The sequence below is a fragment of the Hyla sarda genome, unplaced genomic scaffold, assembly GCF_029499605.1.
Source record: "Hyla sarda isolate aHylSar1 unplaced genomic scaffold, aHylSar1.hap1 scaffold_1025, whole genome shotgun sequence".
NCBI lineage: Eukaryota > Metazoa > Chordata > Amphibia > Anura > Hylidae > Hyla > Hyla sarda.
Window position 1 is genome coordinate 1 of NW_026607644.1, and position 27,328 is coordinate 27,328.

General features: G+C 46.5%; 11 non-coding genes and 2 pseudogenes across 11 annotated transcripts; all 13 read left to right on the plus strand.

The window, feature by feature from the left end:
* The first annotated feature begins 527 nt into the window (after positions 1-527).
* Positions 528-718, plus strand: LOC130298808 (U2 spliceosomal RNA). Its single transcript, XR_008850101.1, has one exon. It is a non-coding gene; the product is annotated as a U2 spliceosomal RNA (small nuclear RNA).
* A 2,085-nt stretch (positions 719-2,803) lies between these two features.
* Positions 2,804-2,994, plus strand: LOC130298830 (U2 spliceosomal RNA). The gene has a single exon (XR_008850118.1). It is a non-coding gene; the product is annotated as a U2 spliceosomal RNA (small nuclear RNA).
* Positions 2,995-5,075: 2,081 nt separating this feature from the next.
* On the plus strand, positions 5,076-5,266 carry LOC130298842 (U2 spliceosomal RNA). Its single transcript, XR_008850130.1, has one exon. It is a non-coding gene; the product is annotated as a U2 spliceosomal RNA (small nuclear RNA).
* Positions 5,267-7,353: 2,087 nt separating this feature from the next.
* LOC130298854 (U2 spliceosomal RNA) lies at positions 7,354-7,544 on the plus strand. The gene has a single exon (XR_008850142.1). It is a non-coding gene; the product is annotated as a U2 spliceosomal RNA (small nuclear RNA).
* Positions 7,545-9,624: 2,080 nt separating this feature from the next.
* LOC130298817 (U2 spliceosomal RNA) lies at positions 9,625-9,784 on the plus strand (annotated as a pseudogene).
* Positions 9,785-10,478: 694 nt separating this feature from the next.
* On the plus strand, positions 10,479-10,657 carry LOC130298812 (U2 spliceosomal RNA; annotated as a pseudogene).
* A 2,095-nt stretch (positions 10,658-12,752) lies between these two features.
* LOC130298866 (U2 spliceosomal RNA) lies at positions 12,753-12,943 on the plus strand. The gene has a single exon (XR_008850154.1). It is a non-coding gene; the product is annotated as a U2 spliceosomal RNA (small nuclear RNA).
* A 2,086-nt stretch (positions 12,944-15,029) lies between these two features.
* On the plus strand, positions 15,030-15,220 carry LOC130298815 (U2 spliceosomal RNA). The gene has a single exon (XR_008850105.1). It is a non-coding gene; the product is annotated as a U2 spliceosomal RNA (small nuclear RNA).
* A 2,088-nt stretch (positions 15,221-17,308) lies between these two features.
* Positions 17,309-17,499, plus strand: LOC130298820 (U2 spliceosomal RNA). Its single transcript, XR_008850108.1, has one exon. It is a non-coding gene; the product is annotated as a U2 spliceosomal RNA (small nuclear RNA).
* A 2,078-nt stretch (positions 17,500-19,577) lies between these two features.
* LOC130298821 (U2 spliceosomal RNA) lies at positions 19,578-19,768 on the plus strand. The gene has a single exon (XR_008850109.1). It is a non-coding gene; the product is annotated as a U2 spliceosomal RNA (small nuclear RNA).
* Positions 19,769-21,857: 2,089 nt separating this feature from the next.
* Positions 21,858-22,048, plus strand: LOC130298822 (U2 spliceosomal RNA). Its single transcript, XR_008850110.1, has one exon. It is a non-coding gene; the product is annotated as a U2 spliceosomal RNA (small nuclear RNA).
* Positions 22,049-24,134: 2,086 nt separating this feature from the next.
* On the plus strand, positions 24,135-24,325 carry LOC130298823 (U2 spliceosomal RNA). Its single transcript, XR_008850111.1, has one exon. It is a non-coding gene; the product is annotated as a U2 spliceosomal RNA (small nuclear RNA).
* Positions 24,326-26,412: 2,087 nt separating this feature from the next.
* On the plus strand, positions 26,413-26,603 carry LOC130298825 (U2 spliceosomal RNA). Its single transcript, XR_008850112.1, has one exon. It is a non-coding gene; the product is annotated as a U2 spliceosomal RNA (small nuclear RNA).
* The last annotated feature ends 725 nt before the right edge of the window (positions 26,604-27,328 follow it).

A 27,328-nucleotide genomic window follows, 5' to 3' on the forward strand; every position in this document is an offset into this window, starting at 1 on the left:
AGAACCTTCACAGCAGCGACAGCTTTATGAGGAGCATCAGCACTGCTCTGCCTGAGCAGAACCATCACCGCCATAGGTTGTCAAATAACCCGGGTTTAACCCACACAGGTAAGTCCAATGGGGTGCAGGCATGTCCTCTATGCTTACAGCTTCCCGTGGGTGTTGGTTTGATACCGTTTGGGGACAGCCAAGGAGGCATCTGCAGGCAACAAAGGTAGGTGTGTGCTTGTGTGTGTGTTTCCTATGCAGATCCTAAGCCCAGTGTCACATGCAAGTAGGAGGAGTAAGAAGGGTTCCTGGCAAATCCGGGTTATGGATTGCATTTAAAAAGGCCCCGTGGGAGTGCAATGGGCCCCTGTCTTGCTGCTTAGCAATAATGGTATGGGTTTAGGTTCTGCTGTGTGTACTGGTGGTTGACTGCCCCCCAGCCCAGAGTGTGCATGGAAAATTGTCTGGCAGCCTCCCTGACAGCAAGCAGTGATAGTGCCCATGAAGGGGACCTTGTTGGGCCCGCCCCTTTCACGGTTATCGCTTCTCGGCCTTTTGGCTAAGATCAAGTGTAGTATCTGTTCTTATCAGTTTAATATCTGATACGTCCCCTATCTGGGGACCATATATTAAATGGATTTTTGAGAACGGGGGCCGATTTCGAAGCTTGCTTCCGTCGCCCTATGCATTGACCCGATATGGCAGTATCTTCGGGTACAGTGCACCACCCCCTTACAGGGTTAAAAAGAAAGATTCCTACTTTCATTGCTACCTGCTTGCTGGCTAGCCAGCTAGCCAGCCCTGTGGGCCTTGCTGCTGCTGCTGCTGCAGCCAAAAAACAAAAGGTGGTGCTGCTGCTGCTTCTGCTTCTGCTTGTGTCTGGCCGCTGTTGGAGCGTCCAGGCACAGGACTTCTGCTGCTGCTGACTAAATGGCCTCCTTAATTGGATCATTTGAGTAGCCAGCACACCTGTGCAGGTAGGGCATGACATGATAGGCAGCTGCCTTGATAGCGGGTGGGTGCTGAATGTTCCTAATTGACAAAATAAGATTAATGCTTATGAAGAAATATAAAATCTCATCCCTTCCCCAATATCGCGCCACACCCCTACCCCTTAATTCCCTGGTTGAACTTGATGGACATATGTCTTTTTTCGACCGTACTAACTATGTAACTATGTAACATAACATGGGGGGGGGGGGGTCTCCTGGCTGTTCACACAGGTGTGTCATTGCTGTACATTGACCATGCATTGCTTCTGTGGTATTGCAAAGGCAAAGACAAATGCTTCCAGCCATCCATTGCACTAATGGATTGGTCATCAGCTGGCTGTCTATGTCCCGCATCAATATAGACCAAAGTACAGAGGGTTAGGCTATGCTATTGTGCACCTACCTGATGCATCAGAAGGTGCGAGGCCCTTGCTAAATTCTGTGCACAGACTTTGAGATCTATGCTTTAGACTGTATCTAAACCTGCTCCAACATGGACTGACATTCTGGCCTACTTTCAGCCGATGCGACTTGTCTGTCGCTGAACAGTCGCTTTTTATGTATTCAGCACCTATGTATAATGTTGTAAAAATGCTCTAGAAGCTAAAGTCGCAGAAATGTCACACATATTTGGCCTGCAACTTTCTGTGCGACAAATTCAGACAGGAAAAATCAGTATAAATCCTTAGAAAATTATCCCCCAGTGTCTCCATCTGCTGGCGGTATTGAATAAGCATTGCTGCACTGATGGGGTATGCATTAGACGAAAAAAAAGAAGAAAAAGAAGAATAATACGCCCAGAAAAGAGGCGAAAAGGAGAAAAACGTAAAAAAACGTGAAAAAAAAGTAAGAGGAAGAGAAGGGAAAAAAAGGTGGAAATGGGTTTAAAAGTGATTTCGGCGGAGAAATATATATATATATATATATATATATATATATATATATATATACGCGCACACACACACATATATATAAACGTATTCTCCGTTGAGATATTGCAGCCGCTGCTGTGTCCAGGCCCAGGAGCCTTAGCACTGTGCTGTGATGTCACTCAATACCACTGACATCACTAGGTGTAAACAACATCTCTCCTTTGCTGTGTATGTGACTATGGAGCTGTTTGGTGATGTCGTCTATTATGGCCTTCATAGAAGCAACAGGAGATTGTTGCATCCATCTAGAACCCTCAGAACTACAGTGCTATGATGTCACTCACTTCCACAGGCCTTGCAGAGTGTAAACAACAACAACCCAGCTTTGTTGTGTATGTAACCATAGGGATTTGTGATGTCACCTAGAGCCTTCACAGCAGCGACAGCTTTATGAGGAGCATCAGCACTGCTCTGCCTGAGCAGAACCATCACCGCCATAGGTTGTCAAATAACCCGGGTTTAACCCACACAGGTAAGTCCAATGGGGTGCAGGCATGTCCTCTATGCTTACAGCTTCCCGTGGGTGTTGGTTTGATACCGTTTGGGGACAGCCAAGGAGGCATCTGCAGGCAACAAAGGTAGGTGTGTGCTTGTGTGTGTGTTTCCTATGCAGATCCTAAGCCCAGTGTCACATGCAAGTAGGAGGAGTAAGAAGGGTTCCTGGCAAATCCGGGTTATGGATTGCATTTAAAAAGGCCCCGTGGGAGTGCAATGGGCCCCTGTCTTGCTGCTTAGCAATAATGGTATGGGTTTAGGTTCTGCTGTGTGTACTGGTGGTTGACTGCCCCCCAGCCCAGAGTGTGCATGGAAAATTGTCTGGCAGCCTCCCTGACAGCAAGCAGTGATAGTGCCCATGAAGGGGACCTTGTTGGGCCCGCCCCTTTCACGGTTATCGCTTCTCGGCCTTTTGGCTAAGATCAAGTGTAGTATCTGTTCTTATCAGTTTAATATCTGATACGTCCCCTATCTGGGGACCATATATTAAATGGATTTTTGAGAACGGGGGCCGATTTCGAAGCTTGCTTCCGTCGCCCTATGCATTGACCCGATATGGCAGTATCTTCGGGTACAGTGCACCACCCCCTTACAGGGTTAAAAAGAAAGATTCCTACTTTCATTGCTACCTGCTTGCTGGCTAGCCAGCTAGCCAGCCCTGTGGGCCTTGCTGCTGCTGCAGCCAAAAAACAAAAGGTGGTGCTGCTGCTGCTTCTGCTTCTGCTTGTGTCTGGCCGCTGTTGGAGCGTCCAGGCACAGGACTTCTGCTGCTGCTGACTAAATGGCCTCCTTAATTGGATCATTTGAGTAGCCAGCACACCTGTGCAGGTAGGGCATGACATGATAGGCAGCTGCCTTGATAGCGGGTGGGTGCTGAATGTTCCTAATTGACAAAATAAGATTAATGCTTATGAAGAAATATAAAATCTCATCCCTTCCCCAATATCGCGCCACACCCCTACCCCTTAATTCCCTGGTTGAACTTGATGGACATATGTCTTTTTTCGACCGTACTAACTATGTAACTATGTAACATAACATGGGGGGGGGGGTCTCCTGGCTGTTCACACAGGTGTGTCATTGCTGTACATTGACCATGCATTGCTTCTGTGGTATTGCAAAGGCAAAGACAAATGCTTCCAGCCATCCATTGCACTAATGGATTGGTCATCAGCTGGCTGTCTATGTCCCGCATCAATATAGACCAAAGTACAGAGGGTTAGGCTATGCTATTGTGCACCTACCTGATGCATCAGAAGGTGCGAGGCCCTTGCTAAATTCTGTGCACAGACTTTGAGATCTATGCTTTAGACTGTATCTAAACCTGCTCCAACATGGACTGACATTCTGGCCTACTTTCAGCCGATGCGACTTGTCTGTCGCTGAACAGTCGCTTTTTATGTATTCAGCACCTATGTATAATGTTGTAAAAATGCTCTAGAAGCTAAAGTCGCAGAAATGTCACACATATTTGGCCTGCAACTTTCTGTGCGACAAATTCAGACAGGAAAAATCAGTATAAATCCTTAGAAAATTATCCCCCAGTGTCTCCATCTGCTGGCGGTATTGAATAAGCATTGCTGCACTGATGGGGTATGCATTAGACGAAAAAAAAGAAGAAAAAGAAGAATAATACGCCCAGAAAAGAGGCGAAAAGGAGAAAAACGTAAAAAAACGTGAAAAAAAAGTAAGAGGAAGAGAAGGGAAAAAAAGGTGGAAATGGGTTTAAAAGTGATTTCGGCGGAGAAATATATATATATATATATATATATATATATATATATATATATATATACGCGCACACACACACATATATATAAACGTATTCTCCGTTGAGATATTGCAGCCGCTGCTGTGTCCAGGCCCAGGAGCCTTAGCACTGTGCTGTGATGTCACTCAATACCACTGACATCACTAGGTGTAAACAACATCTCTCCTTTGCTGTGTATGTGACTATGGAGCTGTTTGGTGATGTCGTCTATTATGGCCTTCATAGAAGCAACAGGAGATTGTTGCATCCATCTAGAACCCTCAGAACTACAGTGCTATGATGTCACTCACTTCCACAGGCCTTGCAGAGTGTAAACAACAACAACCCAGCTTTGTTGTGTATGTAACCATAGGGATTTGTGATGTCACCTAGAACCTTCACAGCAGCGACAGCTTTATGAGGAGCATCAGCACTGCTCTGCCTGAGCAGAACCATCACCGCCATAGGTTGTCAAATAACCCGGGTTTAACCCACACAGGTAAGTCCAATGGGGTGCAGGCATGTCCTCTATGCTTACAGCTTCCCGTGGGTGTTGGTTTGATACCGTTTGGGGACAGCCAAGGAGGCATCTGCAGGCAACAAAGGTAGGTGTGTGCTTGTGTGTGTGTTTCCTATGCAGATCCTAAGCCCAGTGTCACATGCAAGTAGGAGGAGTAAGAAGGGTTCCTGGCAAATCCGGGTTATGGATTGCATTTAAAAAGGCCCCGTGGGAGTGCAATGGGCCCCTGTCTTGCTGCTTAGCAATAATGGTATGGGTTTAGGTTCTGCTGTGTGTACTGGTGGTTGACTGCCCCCCAGCCCAGAGTGTGCATGGAAAATTGTCTGGCAGCCTCCCTGACAGCAAGCAGTGATAGTGCCCATGAAGGGGACCTTGTTGGGCCCGCCCCTTTCACGGTTATCGCTTCTCGGCCTTTTGGCTAAGATCAAGTGTAGTATCTGTTCTTATCAGTTTAATATCTGATACGTCCCCTATCTGGGGACCATATATTAAATGGATTTTTGAGAACGGGGGCCGATTTCGAAGCTTGCTTCCGTCGCCCTATGCATTGACCCGATATGGCAGTATCTTCGGGTACAGTGCACCACCCCCTTACAGGGTTAAAAAGAAAGATTCCTACTTTCATTGCTACCTGCTTGCTGGCTAGCCAGCTAGCCAGCCCTGTGGGCCTTGCTGCTGCTGCTGCTGCAGCCAAAAAACAAAAGGTGGTGCTGCTGCTGCTTCTGCTTCTGCTTGTGTCTGGCCGCTGTTGGAGCGTCCAGGCACAGGACTTCTGCTGCTGCTGACTAAATGGCCTCCTTAATTGGATCATTTGAGTAGCCAGCACACCTGTGCAGGTAGGGCATGACATGATAGGCAGCTGCCTTGATAGCGGGTGGGTGCTGAATGTTCCTAATTGACAAAATAAGATTAATGCTTATGAAGAAATATAAAATCTCATCCCTTCCCCAATATCGCGCCACACCCCTACCCCTTAATTCCCTGGTTGAACTTGATGGACATATGTCTTTTTTCGACCGTACTAACTATGTAACTATGTAACATAACATGGGGGGGGGGGGTCTCCTGGCTGTTCACACAGGTGTGTCATTGCTGTACATTGACCATGCATTGCTTCTGTGGTATTGCAAAGGCAAAGACAAATGCTTCCAGCCATCCATTGCACTAATGGATTGGTCATCAGCTGGCTGTCTATGTCCCGCATCAATATAGACCAAAGTACAGAGGGTTAGGCTATGCTATTGTGCACCTACCTGATGCATCAGAAGGTGCGAGGCCCTTGCTAAATTCTGTGCACAGACTTTGAGATCTATGCTTTAGACTGTATCTAAACCTGCTCCAACATGGACTGACATTCTGGCCTACTTTCAGCCGATGCGACTTGTCTGTCGCTGAACAGTCGCTTTTTATGTATTCAGCACCTATGTATAATGTTGTAAAAATGCTCTAGAAGCTAAAGTCGCAGAAATGTCACACATATTTGGCCTGCAACTTTCTGTGCGACAAATTCAGACAGGAAAAATCAGTATAAATCCTTAGAAAATTATCCCCCAGTGTCTCCATCTGCTGGCGGTATTGAATAAGCATTGCTGCACTGATGGGGTATGCATTAGACGAAAAAAAAGAAGAAAAAGAAGAATAATACGCCCAGAAAAGAGGCGAAAAGGAGAAAAACGTAAAAAAAACGTGAAAAAAAAGTAAGAGGAAGAGAAGGGAAAAAAAGGTGGAAATGGGTTTAAAAGTGATTTCGGCGGAGAAATATATATATATATATATATATATATATATATATATATATATATATACGCGCACACACACACATATATATAAACGTATTCTCCGTTGAGATATTGCAGCCGCTGCTGTGTCCAGGCCCAGGAGCCTTAGCACTGTGCTGTGATGTCACTCAATACCACTGACATCACTAGGTGTAAACAACATCTCTCCTTTGCTGTGTATGTGACTATGGAGCTGTTTGGTGATGTCGTCTATTATGGCCTTCATAGAAGCAACAGGAGATTGTTGCATCCATCTAGAACCCTCAGAACTACAGTGCTATGATGTCACTCACTTCCACAGGCCTTGCAGAGTGTAAACAACAACAACCCAGCTTTGTTGTGTATGTAACCATAGGGATTTGTGATGTCACCTAGAACCTTCACAGCAGCGACAGCTTTATGAGGAGCATCAGCACTGCTCTGCCTGAGCAGAACCATCACCGCCATAGGTTGTCAAATAACCCGGGTTTAACCCACACAGGTAAGTCCAATGGGGTGCAGGCATGTCCTCTATGCTTACAGCTTCCCGTGGGTGTTGGTTTGATACCGTTTGGGGACAGCCAAGGAGGCATCTGCAGGCAACAAAGGTAGGTGTGTGCTTGTGTGTGTTTCCTATGCAGATCCTAAGCCCAGTGTCACATGCAAGTAGGAGGAGTAAGAAGGGTTCCTGGCAAATCCGGGTTATGGATTGCATTTAAAAAGGCCCCGTGGGAGTGCAATGGGCCCCTGTCTTGCTGCTTAGCAATAATGGTATGGGTTTAGGTTCTGCTGTGTGTACTGGTGGTTGACTGCCCCCCAGCCCAGAGTGTGCATGGAAAATTGTCTGGCAGCCTCCCTGACAGCAAGCAGTGATAGTGCCCATGAAGGGGACCTTGTTGGGCCCGCCCCTTTCACGGTTATCGCTTCTCGGCCTTTTGGCTAAGATCAAGTGTAGTATCTGTTCTTATCAGTTTAATATCTGATACGTCCCCTATCTGGGGACCATATATTAAATGGATTTTTGAGAACGGGGGCCGATTTCGAAGCTTGCTTCCGTCGCCCTATGCATTGACCCGATATGGCAGTATCTTCGGGTACAGTGCACCACCCCCTTACAGGGTTAAAAAGAAAGATTCCTACTTTCATTGCTACCTGCTTGCTGGCTAGCCAGCTAGCCAGCCCTGTGGGCCTTGCTGCTGCTGCTGCTGCAGCCAAAAAACAAAAGGTGGTGCTGCTGCTGCTTCTGCTTCTGCTTGTGTCTGGCCGCTGTTGGAGCGTCCAGGCACAGGACTTCTGCTGCTGCTGACTAAATGGCCTCCTTAATTGGATCATTTGAGTAGCCAGCACACCTGTGCAGGTAGGGCATGACATGATAGGCAGCTGCCTTGATAGCGGGTGGGTGCTGAATGTTCCTAATTGACAAAATAAGATTAATGCTTATGAAGAAATATAAAATCTCATCCCTTCCCCAATATCGCGCCACACCCCTACCCCTTAATTCCCTGGTTGAACTTGATGGACATATGTCTTTTTTCGACCGTACTAACTATGTAACTATGTAACATAACATGGGGGGGGGGGGTCTCCTGGCTGTTCACACAGGTGTGTCATTGCTGTACATTGACCATGCATTGCTTCTGTGGTATTGCAAAGGCAAAGACAAATGCTTCCAGCCATCCATTGCACTAATGGATTGGTCATCAGCTGGCTGTCTATGTCCCGCATCAATATAGACCAAAGTACAGAGGGTTAGGCTATGCTATTGTGCACCTACCTGATGCATCAGAAGGTGCGAGGCCCTTGCTAAATTCTGTGCACAGACTTTGAGATCTATGCTTTAGACTGTATCTAAACCTGCTCCAACATGGACTGACATTCTGGCCTACTTTCAGCCGATGCGACTTGTCTGTCGCTGAACAGTCGCTTTTTATGTATTCAGCACCTATGTATAATGTTGTAAAAATGCTCTAGAAGCTAAAGTCGCAGAAATGTCACACATATTTGGCCTGCAACTTTCTGTGCGACAAATTCAGACAGGAAAAATCAGTATAAATCCTTAGAAAATTATCCCCCAGTGTCTCCATCTGCTGGCGGTATTGAATAAGCATTGCTGCACTGATGGGGTATGCATTAGACGAAAAAAAAGAAGAAAAAGAAGAATAATACGCCCAGAAAAGAGGCGAAAAGGAGAAAAACGTAAAAAAACGTGAAAAAAAAGTAAGAGGAAGAGAAGGGAAAAAAAGGTGGAAATGGGTTTAAAAGTGATTTCGGCGGAGAAATATATATATATATATATATATATATATATATATATATACGCGCACACACACACATATATATAAACGTATTCTCCGTTGAGATATTGCAGCCGCTGCTGTGTCCAGGCCCAGGAGCCTTAGCACTGTGCTGTGATGTCACTCAATACCACTGACATCACTAGGTGTAAACAACATCTCTCCTTTGCTGTGTATGTGACTATGGAGCTGTTTGGTGATGTCGTCTATTATGGCCTTCATAGAAGCAACAGGAGATTGTTGCATCCATCTAGAACCCTCAGAACTACAGTGCTATGATGTCACTCACTTCCACAGGCCTTGCAGAGTGTAAACAACAACAACCCAGCTTTGTTGTGTATGTAACCATAGGGATTTGTGATGTCACCTAGAACCTTCACAGCAGCGACAGCTTTATGAGGAGCATCAGCACTGCTCTGCCTGAGCAGAACCATCACCGCCATAGGTTGTCAAATAACCCGGGTTTAACCCACACAGGTAAGTCCAATGGGGTGCAGGCATGTCCTCTATGCTTACAGCTTCCCGTGGGTGTTGGTTTGATACCGTTTGGGGACAGCCAAGGAGGCATCTGCAGGCAACAAAGGTAGGTGTGTGCTTGTGTGTGTGTTTCCTATGCAGATCCTAAGCCCAGTGTCACATGCAAGTAGGAGGAGTAAGAAGGGTTCCTGGCAAATCCGGGTTATGGATTGCATTTAAAAAGGCCCCGTGGGAGTGCAATGGGCCCCTGTCTTGCTGCTTAGCAATAATGGTATGGGTTTAGGTTCTGCTGTGTGTACTGGTGGTTGACTGCCCCCCAGCCCAGAGTGTGCATGGAAAATTGTCTGGCAGCCTCCCTGACAGCAAGCAGTGATAGTGCCCATGAAGGGGACCTTGTTGGGCCCGCCCCTTTCACGGTTATCGCTTCTCGGCCTTTTGGCTAAGATCAAGTGTAGTATCTGTTCTTATCAGTTTTCATGCTGGTGGGGATGGGTGCTGCATGGAGGATGCAGGTGTACCAGGGCTTTCCGGGGCTGGTTCTGAGGAATCAGCTCGACGGCTGCCCCGATGTGACCTGTTCCCTCCGGGTCTCGCCATGAGGCTGAGAGGGTCTAGAGCCGAGGTACTTTTGTGCCTCGGGGAGTGGTGACCCCGAGGTGCCGAAACTCACTGGGAGAATAGGCTCACTGAGTTGAAGCACGGGCACCATAATCTCTTCACCTTGTGGCACTCACCTCTTGATTCCCGGCCTTCTGGCTAGGATCAGAGAAATTTTTATAGATCCGGCCGGATGTCCGGGCAGTATATCTGCACACATTCACTTATTTATTTATTTTTTGTCTCACTGTGTCACTTTTTGCGTGTTGTGTGTTCACAGGATTTGTCAGGATGCGGTAGCCCTTCTGGGTGTCCCTCCTGGCGGTCTAGGGGAGGTGTGTGTGGCCATTAGGTTCCGCACCTCCCTGCAAACACCCCGGGTACTCCTGCTTCGCAGGGTACCTACCGTAATCGGCTCTGCGGGCAGATACCTTGGCTAACGCCAAGGGGGATGCCGGGAGCATTTGTGGTCTCCTAGTAGCTTCGGCGAAAAGGGACATCGAACCTGGAACCTCGCAGGTACCTTTTGGTCCGGAGGCGAAGGGTAAGGTTTGTTGGGGGGCCTCTCTCCTATCGGAGAAGGGCTTGCGATAGACCGCATCCTTTGTGCACGTTTTTTTTTAGTGTAACACGTTTGCACTTTTTCTTGCACTTTGGGTGAATCGAAAGCACGTTCCTCGGCTTTAGATAAAAAAAAAAAAATCTGTTCTTATCAGTTTAATATCTGATACGTCCCCTATCTGGGGACCATATATTAAATGGATTTTTGAGAACGGGGGCCGATTTCGAAGCTTGCTTCCGTCGCCCTATGCATTGACCCGATATGGCAGTATCTTCGGGTACAGTGCACCACCCCCTTACAGGGTTAAAAAGAAAGATTCCTACTTTCATTGCTACCTGCTTGCTGGCTAGCCAGCTAGCCAGCCCTGTGGGCCTTGCTGCTGCTGCTGCTGCAGCCAAAAAACAAAAGGTGGTGCTGCTGCTGCTTCTGCTTCTGCTTCTGCTTGTGTCTGGCCGCTGTTGGAGCGTCCAGGCACAGGACTTCTGCTGCTGCTGACTAAATGGCCTCCTTAATTGGATCATTTGAGTAGCCAGCACACCTGTGCAGGTAGGGCATGACATGATAGGCAGCTGCCTTGATAGCGGGTGGGTGCTGAATGTTCCTAATTGACAAAATAAGATTAATGCTTATGAAGAAATATAAAATCTCATCCCTTCCCCAATATCGCGCCACACCCCTACCCCTTAATTCCCTGGTTGAACTTGATGGACATATGTCTTTTTTCGACCGTACTAACTATGTAACTATGTAACATAACATGGGGGGGGGGGGGTCTCCTGGCTGTTCACACAGGTGTGTCATTGCTGTACATTGACCATGCATTGCTTCTGTGGTATTGCAAAGGCAAAGACAAATGCTTCCAGCCATCCATTGCACTAATGGATTGGTCATCAGCTGGCTGTCTATGTCCCGCATCAATATAGACCAAAGTACAGAGGGTTAGGCTATGCTATTGTGCACCTACCTGATGCATCAGAAGGTGCGAGGCCCTTGCTAAATTCTGTGCACAGACTTTGAGATCTATGCTTTAGACTGTATCTAAACCTGCTCCAACATGGACTGACATTCTGGCCTACTTTCAGCCGATGCGACTTGTCTGTCGCTGAACAGTCGCTTTTTATGTATTCAGCACCTATGTATAATGTTGTAAAAATGCTCTAGAAGCTAAAGTCGCAGAAATGTCACACATATTTGGCCTGCAACTTTCTGTGCGACAAATTCAGACAGGAAAAATCAGTATAAATCCTTAGAAAATTATCCCCCAGTGTCTCCATCTGCTGGCGGTATTGAATAAGCATTGCTGCACTGATGGGGTATGCATTAGACGAAAAAAAAGAAGAAAAAGAAGAATAATACGCCCAGAAAAGAGGCGAAAAGGAGAAAAACGTAAAAAAACGTGAAAAAAAAGTAAGAGGAAGAGAAGGGAAAAAAAGGTGGAAATGGGTTTAAAAGTGATTTCGGCGGAGAAATATATATATATATATATATATATATATATATATATATATATATATACGCGCACACACACACATATATATAAACGTATTCTCCGTTGAGATATTGCAGCCGCTGCTGTGTCCAGGCCCAGGAGCCTTAGCACTGTGCTGTGATGTCACTCAATACCACTGACATCACTAGGTGTAAACAACATCTCTCCTTTGCTGTGTATGTGACTATGGAGCTGTTTGGTGATGTCGTCTATTATGGCCTTCATAGAAGCAACAGGAGATTGTTGCATCCATCTAGAACCCTCAGAACTACAGTGCTATGATGTCACTCACTTCCACAGGCCTTGCAGAGTGTAAACAACAACAACCCAGCTTTGTTGTGTATGTAACCATAGGGATTTGTGATGTCACCTAGAACCTTCACAGCAGCGACAGCTTTATGAGGAGCATCAGCACTGCTCTGCCTGAGCAGAACCATCACCGCCATAGGTTGTCAAATAACCCGGGTTTAACCCACACAGGTAAGTCCAATGGGGTGCAGGCATGTCCTCTATGCTTACAGCTTCCCGTGGGTGTTGGTTTGATACCGTTTGGGGACAGCCAAGGAGGCATCTGCAGGCAACAAAGGTAGGTGTGTGCTTGTGTGTGTGTTTCCTATGCAGATCCTAAGCCCAGTGTCACATGCAAGTAGGAGGAGTAAGAAGGGTTCCTGGCAAATCCGGGTTATGGATTGCATTTAAAAAGGCCCCGTGGGAGTGCAATGGGCCCCTGTCTTGCTGCTTAGCAATAATGGTATGGGTTTAGGTTCTGCTGTGTGTACTGGTGGTTGACTGCCCCCCAGCCCAGAGTGTGCATGGAAAATTGTCTGGCAGCCTCCCTGACAGCAAGCAGTGATAGTGCCCATGAAGGGGACCTTGTTGGGCCCGCCCCTTTCACGGTTATCGCTTCTCGGCCTTTTGGCTAAGATCAAGTGTAGTATCTGTTCTTATCAGTTTAATATCTGATACGTCCCCTATCTGGGGACCATATATTAAATGGATTTTTGAGAACGGGGGCCGATTTCGAAGCTTGCTTCCGTCGCCCTATGCATTGACCCGATATGGCAGTATCTTCGGGTACAGTGCACCACCCCCTTACAGGGTTAAAAAGAAAGATTCCTACTTTCATTGCTACCTGCTTGCTGGCTAGCCAGCTAGCCAGCCCTGTGGGCCTTGCTGCTGCTGCTGCTGCAGCCAAAAAACAAAAGGTGGTGCTGCTGCTGCTTCTGCTTCTGCTTGTGTCTGGCCGCTGTTGGAGCGTCCAGGCACAGGACTTCTGCTGCTGCTGACTAAATGGCCTCCTTAATTGGATCATTTGAGTAGCCAGCACACCTGTGCAGGTAGGGCATGACATGATAGGCAGCTGCCTTGATAGCGGGTGGGTGCTGAATGTTCCTAATTGACAAAATAAGATTAATGCTTATGAAGAAATATAAAATCTCATCCCTTCCCCAATATCGCGCCACACCCCTACCCCTTAATTCCCTGGTTGAACTTGATGGACATATGTCTTTTTTCGACCGTACTAACTATGTAACTATGTAACATAACATGGGGGGGGGGGGTCTCCTGGCTGTTCACACAGGTGTGTCATTGCTGTACATTGACCATGCATTGCTTCTGTGGTATTGCAAAGGCAAAGACAAATGCTTCCAGCCATCCATTGCACTAATGGATTGGTCATCAGCTGGCTGTCTATGTCCCGCATCAATATAGACCAAAGTACAGAGGGTTAGGCTATGCTATTGTGCACCTACCTGATGCATCAGAAGGTGCGAGGCCCTTGCTAAATTCTGTGCACAGACTTTGAGATCTATGCTTTAGACTGTATCTAAACCTGCTCCAACATGGACTGACATTCTGGCCTACTTTCAGCCGATGCGACTTGTCTGTCGCTGAACAGTCGCTTTTTATGTATTCAGCACCTATGTATAATGTTGTAAAAATGCTCTAGAAGCTAAAGTCGCAGAAATGTCACACATATTTGGCCTGCAACTTTCTGTGCGACAAATTCAGACAGGAAAAATCAGTATAAATCCTTAGAAAATTATCCCCCAGTGTCTCCATCTGCTGGCGGTATTGAATAAGCATTGCTGCACTGATGGGGTATGCATTAGACGAAAAAAAAGAAGAAAAAGAAGAATAATACGCCCAGAAAAGAGGCGAAAAGGAGAAAAACGTAAAAAAACGTGAAAAAAAAGTAAGAGGAAGAGAAGGGAAAAAAAGGTGGAAATGGGTTTAAAAGTGATTTCGGCGGAGAAATATATATATATATATATATATATATATATATATATATATATATACGCGCACACACACACATATATATAAACGTATTCTCCGTTGAGATATTGCAGCCGCTGCTGTGTCCAGGCCCAGGAGCCTTAGCACTGTGCTGTGATGTCACTCAATACCACTGACATCACTAGGTGTAAACAACATCTCTCCTTTGCTGTGTATGTGACTATGGAGCTGTTTGGTGATGTCGTCTATTATGGCCTTCATAGAAGCAACAGGAGATTGTTGCATCCATCTAGAACCCTCAGAACTACAGTGCTATGATGTCACTCACTTCCACAGGCCTTGCAGAGTGTAAACAACAACAACCCAGCTTTGTTGTGTATGTAACCATAGGGATTTGTGATGTCACCTAGAACCTTCACAGCAGCGACAGCTTTATGAGGAGCATCAGCACTGCTCTGCCTGAGCAGAACCATCACCGCCATAGGTTGTCAAATAACCCAGGTTTAACCCACACAGGTAAGTCCAATGGGGTGCAGGCATGTCCTCTATGCTTACAGCTTCCCGTGGGTGTTGGTTTGATACCGTTTGGGGACAGCCAAGGAGGCATCTGCAGGCAACAAAGGTAGGTGTGTGCTTGTGTGTGTGTTTCCTATGCAGATCCTAAGCCCAGTGTCACATGCAAGTAGGAGGAGTAAGAAGGGTTCCTGGCAAATCCGGGTTATGGATTGCATTTAAAAAGGCCCCGTGGGAGTGCAATGGGCCCCTGTCTTGCTGCTTAGCAATAATGGTATGGGTTTAGGTTCTGCTGTGTGTACTGGTGGTTGACTGCCCCCCAGCCCAGAGTGTGCATGGAAAATTGTCTGGCAGCCTCCCTGACAGCAAGCAGTGATAGTGCCCATGAAGGGGACCTTGTTGGGCCCGCCCCTTTCACGGTTATCGCTTCTCGGCCTTTTGGCTAAGATCAAGTGTAGTATCTGTTCTTATCAGTTTAATATCTGATACGTCCCCTATCTGGGGACCATATATTAAATGGATTTTTGAGAACGGGGGCCGATTTCGAAGCTTGCTTCCGTCGCCCTATGCATTGACCCGATATGGCAGTATCTTCGGGTACAGTGCACCACCCCCTTACAGGGTTAAAAAGAAAGATTCCTACTTTCATTGCTACCTGCTTGCTGGCTAGCCAGCTAGCCAGCCCTGTGGGCCTTGCTGCTACTGCTGCTGCAGCCAAAAAACAAAAGGTGGTGCTGCTGCTGCTTCTGCTTCTGCTTGTGTCTGGCCGCTGTTGGAGCGTCCAGGCACAGGACTTCTGCTGCTGCTGACTAAATGGCCTCCTTAATTGGATCATTTGAGTAGCCAGCACACCTGTGCAGGTAGGGCATGACATGATAGGCAGCTGCCTTGATAGCGGGTGGGTGCTGAATGTTCCTAATTGACAAAATAAGATTAATGCTTATGAAGAAATATAAAATCTCATCCCTTCCCCAATATCGCGCCACACCCCTACCCCTTAATTCCCTGGTTGAACTTGATGGACATATGTCTTTTTTCGACCGTACTAACTATGTAACTATGTAACATAACATGGGGGGGGGGGGTCTCCTGGCTGTTCACACAGGTGTGTCATTGCTGTACATTGACCATGCATTGCTTCTGTGGTATTGCAAAGGCAAAGACAAATGCTTCCAGCCATCCATTGCACTAATGGATTGGTCATCAGCTGGCTGTCTATGTCCCGCATCAATATAGACCAAAGTACAGAGGGTTAGGCTATGCTATTGTGCACCTACCTGATGCATCAGAAGGTGCGAGGCCCTTGCTAAATTCTGTGCACAGACTTTGAGATCTATGCTTTAGACTGTATCTAAACCTGCTCCAACATGGACTGACATTCTGGCCTACTTTCAGCCGATGCGACTTGTCTGTCGCTGAACAGTCGCTTTTTATGTATTCAGCACCTATGTATAATGTTGTAAAAATGCTCTAGAAGCTAAAGTCGCAGAAATGTCACACATATTTGGCCTGCAACTTTCTGTGCGACAAATTCAGACAGGAAAAATCAGTATAAATCCTTAGAAAATTATCCCCCAGTGTCTCCATCTGCTGGCGGTATTGAATAAGCATTGCTGCACTGATGGGGTATGCATTAGACGAAAAAAAAGAAGAAAAAGAAGAATAATACGCCCAGAAAAGAGGCGAAAAGGAGAAAAACGTAAAAAAACGTGAAAAAAAAGTAAGAGGAAGAGAAGGGAAAAAAAGGTGGAAATGGGTTTAAAAGTGATTTCGGCGGAGAAATATATATATATATATATATATATATATATATATATATATATATATACGCGCACACACACACATATATATAAACGTATTCTCCGTTGAGATATTGCAGCCGCTGCTGTGTCCAGGCCCAGGAGCCTTAGCACTGTGCTGTGATGTCACTCAATACCACTGACATCACTAGGTGTAAACAACATCTCTCCTTTGCTGTGTATGTGACTATGGAGCTGTTTGGTGATGTCGTCTATTATGGCCTTCATAGAAGCAACAGGAGATTGTTGCATCCATCTAGAACCCTCAGAACTACAGTGCTATGATGTCACTCACTTCCACAGGCCTTGCAGAGTGTAAACAACAACAACCCAGCTTTGTTGTGTATGTAACCATAGGGATTTGTGATGTCACCTAGAACCTTCACAGCAGCGACAGCTTTATGAGGAGCATCAGCACTGCTCTGCCTGAGCAGAACCATCACCGCCATAGGTTGTCAAATAACCCGGGTTTAACCCACACAGGTAAGTCCAATGGGGTGCAGGCATGTCCTCTATGCTTACAGCTTCCCGTGGGTGTTGGTTTGATACCGTTTGGGGACAGCCAAGGAGGCATCTGCAGGCAACAAAGGTAGGTGTGTGCTTGTGTGTGTGTTTCCTATGCAGATCCTAAGCCCAGTGTCACATGCAAGTAGGAGGAGTAAGAAGGGTTCCTGGCAAATCCGGGTTATGGATTGCATTTAAAAAGGCCCCGTGGGAGTGCAATGGGCCCCTGTCTTGCTGCTTAGCAATAATGGTATGGGTTTAGGTTCTGCTGTGTGTACTGGTGGTTGACTGCCCCCCAGCCCAGAGTGTGCATGGAAAATTGTCTGGCAGCCTCCCTGACAGCAAGCAGTGATAGTGCCCATGAAGGGGACCTTGTTGGGCCCGCCCCTTTCACGGTTATCGCTTCTCGGCCTTTTGGCTAAGATCAAGTGTAGTATCTGTTCTTATCAGTTTAATATCTGATACGTCCCCTATCTGGGGACCATATATTAAATGGATTTTTGAGAACGGGGGCCGATTTCGAAGCTTGCTTCCGTCGCCCTATGCATTGACCCGATATGGCAGTATCTTCGGGTACAGTGCACCACCCCCTTACAGGGTTAAAAAGAAAGATTCCTACTTTCATTGCTACCTGCTTGCTGGCTAGCCAGCTAGCCAGCCCTGTGGGCCTTGCTGCTGCTGCTGCTGCAGCCAAAAAACAAAAGGTGGTGCTGCTGCTGCTTCTGCTTCTGCTTGTGTCTGGCCGCTGTTGGAGCGTCCAGGCACAGGACTTCTGCTGCTGCTGACTAAATGGCCTCCTTAATTGGATCATTTGAGTAGCCAGCACACCTGTGCAGGTAGGGCATGACATGATAGGCAGCTGCCTTGATAGCGGGTGGGTGCTGAATGTTCCTAATTGACAAAATAAGATTAATGCTTATGAAGAAATATAAAATCTCATCCCTTCCCCAATATCGCGCCACACCCCTACCCCTTAATTCCCTGGTTGAACTTGATGGACATATGTCTTTTTTCGACCGTACTAACTATGTAACTATGTAACATAACATGGGGGGGGGGGGGGTCTCCTGGCTGTTCACACAGGTGTGTCATTGCTGTACATTGACCATGCATTGCTTCTGTGGTATTGCAAAGGCAAAGACAAATGCTTCCAGCCATCCATTGCACTAATGGATTGGTCATCAGCTGGCTGTCTATGTCCCGCATCAATATAGACCAAAGTACAGAGGGTTAGGCTATGCTATTGTGCACCTACCTGATGCATCAGAAGGTGCGAGGCCCTTGCTAAATTCTGTGCACAGACTTTGAGATCTATGCTTTAGACTGTATCTAAACCTGCTCCAACATGGACTGACATTCTGGCCTACTTTCAGCCGATGCGACTTGTCTGTCGCTGAACAGTCGCTTTTTATGTATTCAGCACCTATGTATAATGTTGTAAAAATGCTCTAGAAGCTAAAGTCGCAGAAATGTCACACATATTTGGCCTGCAACTTTCTGTGCGACAAATTCAGACAGGAAAAATCAGTATAAATCCTTAGAAAATTATCCCCCAGTGTCTCCATCTGCTGGCGGTATTGAATAAGCATTGCTGCACTGATGGGGTATGCATTAGACGAAAAAAAAGAAGAAAAAGAAGAATAATACGCCCAGAAAAGAGGCGAAAAGGAGAAAAACGTAAAAAAACGTGAAAAAAAAGTAAGAGGAAGAGAAGGGAAAAAAAGGTGGAAATGGGTTTAAAAGTGATTTCGGCGGAGAAATATATATATATATATATATATATATATATATATACGCGCACACACACACATATATATAAACGTATTCTCCGTTGAGATATTGCAGCCGCTGCTGTGTCCAGGCCCAGGAGCCTTAGCACTGTGCTGTGATGTCACTCAATACCACTGACATCACTAGGTGTAAACAACATCTCTCCTTTGCTGTGTATGTGACTATGGAGCTGTTTGGTGATGTCGTCTATTATGGCCTTCATAGAAGCAACAGGAGATTGTTGCATCCATCTAGAACCCTCAGAACTACAGTGCTATGATGTCACTCACTTCCACAGGCCTTGCAGAGTGTAAACAACAACAACCCAGCTTTGTTGTGTATGTAACCATAGGGATTTGTGATGTCACCTAGAACCTTCACAGCAGCGACAGCTTTATGAGGAGCATCAGCACTGCTCTGCCTGAGCAGAACCATCACCGCCATAGGTTGTCAAATAACCCGGGTTTAACCCACACAGGTAAGTCCAATGGGGTGCAGGCATGTCCTCTATGCTTACAGCTTCCCGTGGGTGTTGGTTTGATACCGTTTGGGGACAGCCAAGGAGGCATCTGCAGGCAACAAAGGTAGGTGTGTGCTTGTGTGTGTGTTTCCTATGCAGATCCTAAGCCCAGTGTCACATGAAAGTAGGAGGAGTAAGAAGGGTTCCTGGCAAATCCGGGTTATGGATTGCATTTAAAAAGGCCCCGTGGGAGTGCAATGGGCCCCTGTCTTGCTGCTTAGCAATAATGGTATGGGTTTAGGTTCTGCTGTGTGTACTGGTGGTTGACTGCCCCCCAGCCCAGAGTGTGCATGGAAAATTGTCTGGCAGCCTCCCTGACAGCAAGCAGTGATAGTGCCCATGAAGGGGACCTTGTTGGGCCCGCCCCTTTCACGGTTATCGCTTCTCGGCCTTTTGGCTAAGATCAAGTGTAGTATCTGTTCTTATCAGTTTAATATCTGATACGTCCCCTATCTGGGGACCATATATTAAATGGATTTTTGAGAACGGGGGCCGATTTCGAAGCTTGCTTCCGTCGCCCTATGCATTGACCCGATATGGCAGTATCTTCGGGTACAGTGCACCACCCCCTTACAGGGTTAAAAAGAAAGATTCCTACTTTCATTGCTACCTGCTTGCTGGCTAGCCAGCTAGCCAGCCCTGTGGGCCTTGCTGCTGCTGCTGCTGCAGCCAAAAAACAAAAGGTGGTGCTGCTGCTGCTTCTGCTTCTGCTTGTGTCTGGCCGCTGTTGGAGCGTCCAGGCACAGGACTTCTGCTGCTGCTGACTAAATGGCCTCCTTAATTGGATCATTTGAGTAGCCAGCACACCTGTGCAGGTAGGGCATGACATGATAGGCAGCTGCCTTGATAGCGGGTGGGTGCTGAATGTTCCTAATTGACAAAATAAGATTAATGCTTATGAAGAAATATAAAATCTCATCCCTTCCCCAATATCGCGCCACACCCCTACCCCTTAATTCCCTGGTTGAACTTGATGGACATATGTCTTTTTTCGACCGTACTAACTATGTAACTATGTAACATAACATGGGGGGGGGGGGGTCTCCTGGCTGTTCACACAGGTGTGTCATTGCTGTACATTGACCATGCATTGCTTCTGTGGTATTGCAAAGGCAAAGACAAATGCTTCCAGCCATCCATTGCACTAATGGATTGGTCATCAGCTGGCTGTCTATGTCCCGCATCAATATAGACCAAAGTACAGAGGGTTAGGCTATGCTATTGTGCACCTACCTGATGCATCAGAAGGTGCGAGGCCCTTGCTAAATTCTGTGCACAGACTTTGAGATCTATGCTTTAGACTGTATCTAAACCTGCTCCAACATGGACTGACATTCTGGCCTACTTTCAGCCGATGCGACTTGTCTGTCGCTGAACAGTCGCTTTTTATGTATTCAGCACCTATGTATAATGTTGTAAAAATGCTCTAGAAGCTAAAGTCGCAGAAATGTCACACATATTTGGCCTGCAACTTTCTGTGCGACAAATTCAGACAGGAAAAATCAGTATAAATCCTTAGAAAATTATCCCCCAGTGTCTCCATCTGCTGGCGGTATTGAATAAGCATTGCTGCACTGATGGGGTATGCATTAGACGAAAAAAAAGAAGAAAAAGAAGAATAATACGCCCAGAAAAGAGGCGAAAAGGAGAAAAACGTAAAAAAACGTGAAAAAAAAGTAAGAGGAAGAGAAGGGAAAAAAAGGTGGAAATGGGTTTAAAAGTGATTTCGGCGGAGAAATATATATATATATATATATATATATATATATATATATATATATATACGCGCACACACACACATATATATAAACGTATTCTCCGTTGAGATATTGCAGCCGCTGCTGTGTCCAGGCCCAGGAGCCTTAGCACTGTGCTGTGATGTCACTCAATACCACTGACATCACTAGGTGTAAACAACATCTCTCCTTTGCTGTGTATGTGACTATGGAGCTGTTTGGTGATGTCGTCTATTATGGCCTTCATAGAAGCAACAGGAGATTGTTGCATCCATCTAGAACCCTCAGAACTACAGTGCTATGATGTCACTCACTTCCACAGGCCTTGCAGAGTGTAAACAACAACAACCCAGCTTTGTTGTGTATGTAACCATAGGGATTTGTGATGTCACCTAGAACCTTCACAGCAGCGACAGCTTTATGAGGAGCATCAGCACTGCTCTGCCTGAGCAGAACCATCACCGCCATAGGTTGTCAAATAACCCGGGTTTAACCCACACAGGTAAGTCCAATGGGGTGCAGGCATGTCCTCTATGCTTACAGCTTCCCGTGGGTGTTGGTTTGATACCGTTTGGGGACAGCCAAGGAGGCATCTGCAGGCAACAAAGGTAGGTGTGTGCTTGTGTGTGTGTTTCCTATGCAGATCCTAAGCCCAGTGTCACATGCAAGTAGGAGGAGTAAGAAGGGTTCCTGGCAAATCCGGGTTATGGATTGCATTTAAAAAGGCCCCGTGGGAGTGCAATGGGCCCCTGTCTTGCTGCTTAGCAATAATGGTATGGGTTTAGGTTCTGCTGTGTGTACTGGTGGTTGACTGCCCCCCAGCCCAGAGTGTGCATGGAAAATTGTCTGGCAGCCTCCCTGACAGCAAGCAGTGATAGTGCCCATGAAGGGGACCTTGTTGGGCCCGCCCCTTTCACGGTTATCGCTTCTCGGCCTTTTGGCTAAGATCAAGTGTAGTATCTGTTCTTATCAGTTTAATATCTGATACGTCCCCTATCTGGGGACCATATATTAAATGGATTTTTGAGAACGGGGGCCGATTTCGAAGCTTGCTTCCGTCGCCCTATGCATTGACCCGATATGGCAGTATCTTCGGGTACAGTGCACCACCCCCTTACAGGGTTAAAAAGAAAGATTCCTACTTTCATTGCTACCTGCTTGCTGGCTAGCCAGCTAGCCAGCCCTGTGGGCCTTGCTGCTGCTGCTGCTGCTGCAGCCAAAAAACAAAAGGTGGTGCTGCTGCTGCTTCTGCTTCTGCTTGTGTCTGGCCGCTGTTGGAGCGTCCAGGCACAGGACTTCTGCTGCTGCTGACTAAATGGCCTCCTTAATTGGATCATTTGAGTAGCCAGCACACCTGTGCAGGTAGGGCATGACATGATAGGCAGCTGCCTTGATAGCGGGTGGGTGCTGAATGTTCCTAATTGACAAAATAAGATTAATGCTTATGAAGAAATATAAAATCTCATCCCTTCCCCAATATCGCGCCACACCCCTACCCCTTAATTCCCTGGTTGAACTTGATGGACATATGTCTTTTTTCGACCGTACTAACTATGTAACTATGTAACATAACATGGGGGGGGGGGTCTCCTGGCTGTTCACACAGGTGTGTCATTGCTGTACATTGACCATGCATTGCTTCTGTGGTATTGCAAAGGCAAAGACAAATGCTTCCAGCCATCCATTGCACTAATGGATTGGTCATCAGCTGGCTGTCTATGTCCCGCATCAATATAGACCAAAGTACAGAGGGTTAGGCTATGCTATTGTGCACCTACCTGATGCATCAGAAGGTGCGAGGCCCTTGCTAAATTCTGTGCACAGACTTTGAGATCTATGCTTTAGACTGTATCTAAACCTGCTCCAACATGGACTGACATTCTGGCCTACTTTCAGCCGATGCGACTTGTCTGTCGCTGAACAGTCGCTTTTTATGTATTCAGCACCTATGTATAATGTTGTAAAAATGCTCTAGAAGCTAAAGTCGCAGAAATGTCACACATATTTGGCCTGCAACTTTCTGTGCGACAAATTCAGACAGGAAAAATCAGTATAAATCCTTAGAAAATTATCCCCCAGTGTCTCCATCTGCTGGCGGTATTGAATAAGCATTGCTGCACTGATGGGGTATGCATTAGACGAAAAAAAAGAAGAAAAAGAAGAATAATACGCCCAGAAAAGAGGCGAAAAGGAGAAAAACGTAAAAAAACGTGAAAAAAAAGTAAGAGGAAGAGAAGGGAAAAGAAGGTGGAAATGGGTTTAAAAGTGATTTCGGCGGAGAAATATATATATATATATATATATATATATATATATATATATATACGCGCACACACACACATATATATAAACGTATTCTCCGTTGAGATATTGCAGCCGCTGCTGTGTCCAGGCCCAGGAGCCTTAGCACTGTGCTGTGATGTCACTCAATACCACTGACATCACTAGGTGTAAACAACATCTCTCCTTTGCTGTGTATGTGACTATGGAGCTGTTTGGTGATGTCGTCTATTATGGCCTTCATAGAAGCAACAGGAGATTGTTGCATCCATCTAGAACCCTCAGAACTACAGTGCTATGATGTCACTCACTTCCACAGGCCTTGCAGAGTGTAAACAACAACAACCCAGCTTTGTTGTGTATGTAACCATAGGGATTTGTGATGTCACCTAGAACCTTCACAGCAGCGACAGCTTTATGAGGAGCATCAGCACTGCTCTGCCTGAGCAGAACCATCACCGCCATAGGTTGTCAAATAACCCGGGTTTAACCCACACAGGTAAGTCCAATGGGGTGCAGGCATGTCCTCTATGCTTACAGCTTCCCGTGGGTTTTGGTTTGATACCGTTTGGGGACAGCCAAGGAGGCATCTGCAGGCAACAAAGGTAGGTGTGTGCTTGTGTGTGTGTTTCCTATGCAGATCCTAAGCCCAGTGTCACATGCAAGTAGGAGGAGTAAGAAGGGTTCCTGGCAAATCCGGGTTATGGATTGCATTTAAAAAGGCCCCGTGGGAGTGCAATGGGCCCCTGTCTTGCTGCTTAGCAATAATGGTATGGGTTTAGGTTCTGCTGTGTGTACTGGTGGTTGACTGCCCCCCAGCCCAGAGTGTGCATGGAAAATTGTCTGGCAGCCTCCCTGACAGCAAGCAGTGATAGTGCCCATGAAGGGGACCTTGTTGGGCCCGCCCCTTTCACGGTTATCGCTTCTCGGCCTTTTGGCTAAGATCAAGTGTAGTATCTGTTCTTATCAGTTTAATATCTGATACGTCCCCTATCTGGGGACCATATATTAAATGGATTTTTGAGAACGGGGGCCGATTTCGAAGCTTGCTTCCGTCGCCCTATGCATTGACCCGATATGGCAGTATCTTCGGGTACAGTGCACCACCCCCTTACAGGGTTAAAAAGAAAGATTCCTACTTTCATTGCTACCTGCTTGCTGGCTAGCCAGCTAGCCAGCCCTGTGGGCCTTGCTGCTGCTGCTGCTGCAGCCAAAAAACAAAAGGTGGTGCTGCTGCTGCTTCTGCTTCTGCTTGTGTCTGGCCGCTGTTGGAGCGTCCAGGCACAGGACTTCTGCTGCTGCTGACTAAATGGCCTCCTTAATTGGATCATTTGAGTAGCCAGCACACCTGTGCAGGTAGGGCATGACATGATAGGCAGCTGCCTTGATAGCGGGTGGGTGCTGAATGTTCCTAATTGACAAAATAAGATTAATGCTTATGAAGAAATATAAAATCTCATCCCTTCCCCAATATCGCGCCACACCCCTACCCCTTAATTCCCTGGTTGAACTTGATGGACATATGTCTTTTTTCGACCGTACTAACTATGTAACTATGTAACATAACATGGGGGGGGGGGGGTCTCCTGGCTGTTCACACAGGTGTGTCATTGCTGTACATTGACCATGCATTGCTTCTGTGGTATTGCAAAGGCAAAGACAAATGCTTCCAGCCATCCATTGCACTAATGGATTGGTCATCAGCTGGCTGTCTATGTCCCGCATCAATATAGACCAAAGTACAGAGGGTTAGGCTATGCTATTGTGCACCTACCTGATGCATCAGAAGGTGCGAGGCCCTTGCTAAATTCTGTGCACAGACTTTGAGATCTATGCTTTAGACTGTATCTAAACCTGCTCCAACATGGACTGACATTCTGGCCTACTTTCAGCCGATGCGACTTGTCTGTCGCTGAACAGTCGCTTTTTATGTATTCAGCACCTATGTATAATGTTGTAAAAATGCTCTAGAAGCTAAAGTCGCAGAAATGTCACACATATTTGGCCTGCAACTTTCTGTGCGACAAATTCAGACAGGAAAAATCAGTATAAATCCTTAGAAAATTATCCCCCAGTGTCTCCATCTGCTGGCGGTATTGAATAAGCATTGCTGCACTGATGGGGTATGCATTAGACGAAAAAAAAGAAGAAAAAGAAGAATAATACGCCCAGAAAAGAGGCGAAAAGGAGAAAAACGTAAAAAAACGTGAAAAAAAAGTAAGAGGAAGAGAAGGGAAAAAAAGGTGGAAATGGGTTTAAAAGTGATTTCGGCGGAGAAATATATATATATATATATATATATATATATATATATATATATATACGCGCACACACACACATATATATAAACGTATTCTCCGTTGAGATATTGCAGCCGCTGCTGTGTCCAGGCCCAGGAGCCTTAGCACTGTGCTGTGATGTCACTCAATACCACTGACATCACTAGGTGTAAACAACATCTCTCCTTTGCTGTGTATGTGACTATGGAGCTGTTTGGTGATGTCGTCTATTATGGCCTTCATAGAAGCAACAGGAGATTGTTGCATCCATCTAGAACCCTCAGAACTACAGTGCTATGATGTCACTCACTTCCACAGGCCTTGCAGAGTGTAAACAACAACAACCCAGCTTTGTTGTGTATGTAACCATAGGGATTTGTGATGTCACCTAGAACCTTCACAGCAGCGACAGCTTTATGAGGAGCATCAGCACTGCTCTGCCTGAGCAGAACCATCACCGCCATAGGTTGTCAAATAACCCGGGTTTAACCCACACAGGTAAGTCCAATGGGGTGCAGGCATGTCCTCTATGCTTACAGCTTCCCGTGGGTGTTGGTTTGATACCGTTTGGGGACAGCCAAGGAGGCATCTGCAGGCAACAAAGGTAGGTGTGTGCTTGTGTGTGTGTTTCCTATGCAGATCCTAAGCCCAGTGTCACATGCAAGTAGGAGGAGTAAGAAGGGTTCCTGGCAAATCCGGGTTATGGATTGCATTTAAAAAGGCCCCGTGGGAGTGCAATGGGCCCCTGTCTTGCTGCTTAGCAATAATGGTATGGGTTTAGGTTCTGCTGTGTGTACTGGTGGTTGACTGCCCCCCAGCCCAGAGTGTGCATGGAAAATTGTCTGGCAGCCTCCCTGACAGCAAGCAGTGATAGTGCCCATGAAGGGGACCTTGTTGGGCCCGCCCCTTTCACGGTTATCGCTTCTCGGCCTTTTGGCTAAGATCAAGTGTAGTATCTGTTCTTATCAGTTTAATATCTGATACGTCCCCTATCTGGGGACCATATATTAAATGGATTTTTGAGAACGGGGGCCGATTTCGAAGCTTGCTTCCGTCGCCCTATGCATTGACCCGATATGGCAGTATCTTCGGGTACAGTGCACCACCCCCTTACAGGGTTAAAAAGAAAGATTCCTACTTTCATTGCTACCTGCTTGCTGGCTAGCCAGCTAGCCAGCCCTGTGGGCCTTGCTGCTGCTGCTGCTGCTGCAGCCAAAAAACAAAAGGTGGTGCTGCTGCTGCTTCTGCTTCTGCTTGTGTCTGGCCGCTGTTGGAGCGTCCAGGCACAGGACTTCTGCTGCTGCTGACTAAATGGCCTCCTTAATTGGATCATTTGAGTAGCCAGCACACCTGTGCAGGTAGGGCATGACATGATAGGCAGCTGCCTTGATAGCGGGTGGGTGCTGAATGTTCCTAATTGACAAAATAAGATTAATGCTTATGAAGAAATATAAAATCTCATCCCTTCCCCAATATCGCGCCACACCCCTACCCCTTAATTCCCTGGTTGAACTTGATGGACATATGTCTTTTTTCGACCGTACTAACTATGTAACTATGTAACATAACATGGGGGGGGGGGTCTCCTGGCTGTTCACACAGGTGTGTCATTGCTGTACATTGACCATGCATTGCTTCTGTGGTATTGCAAAGGCAAAGACAAATGCTTCCAGCCATCCATTGCACTAATGGATTGGTCATCAGCTGGCTGTCTATGTCCCGCATCAATATAGACCAAAGTACAGAGGGTTAGGCTATGCTATTGTGCACCTACCTGATGCATCAGAAGGTGCGAGGCCCTTGCTAAATTCTGTGCACAGACTTTGAGATCTA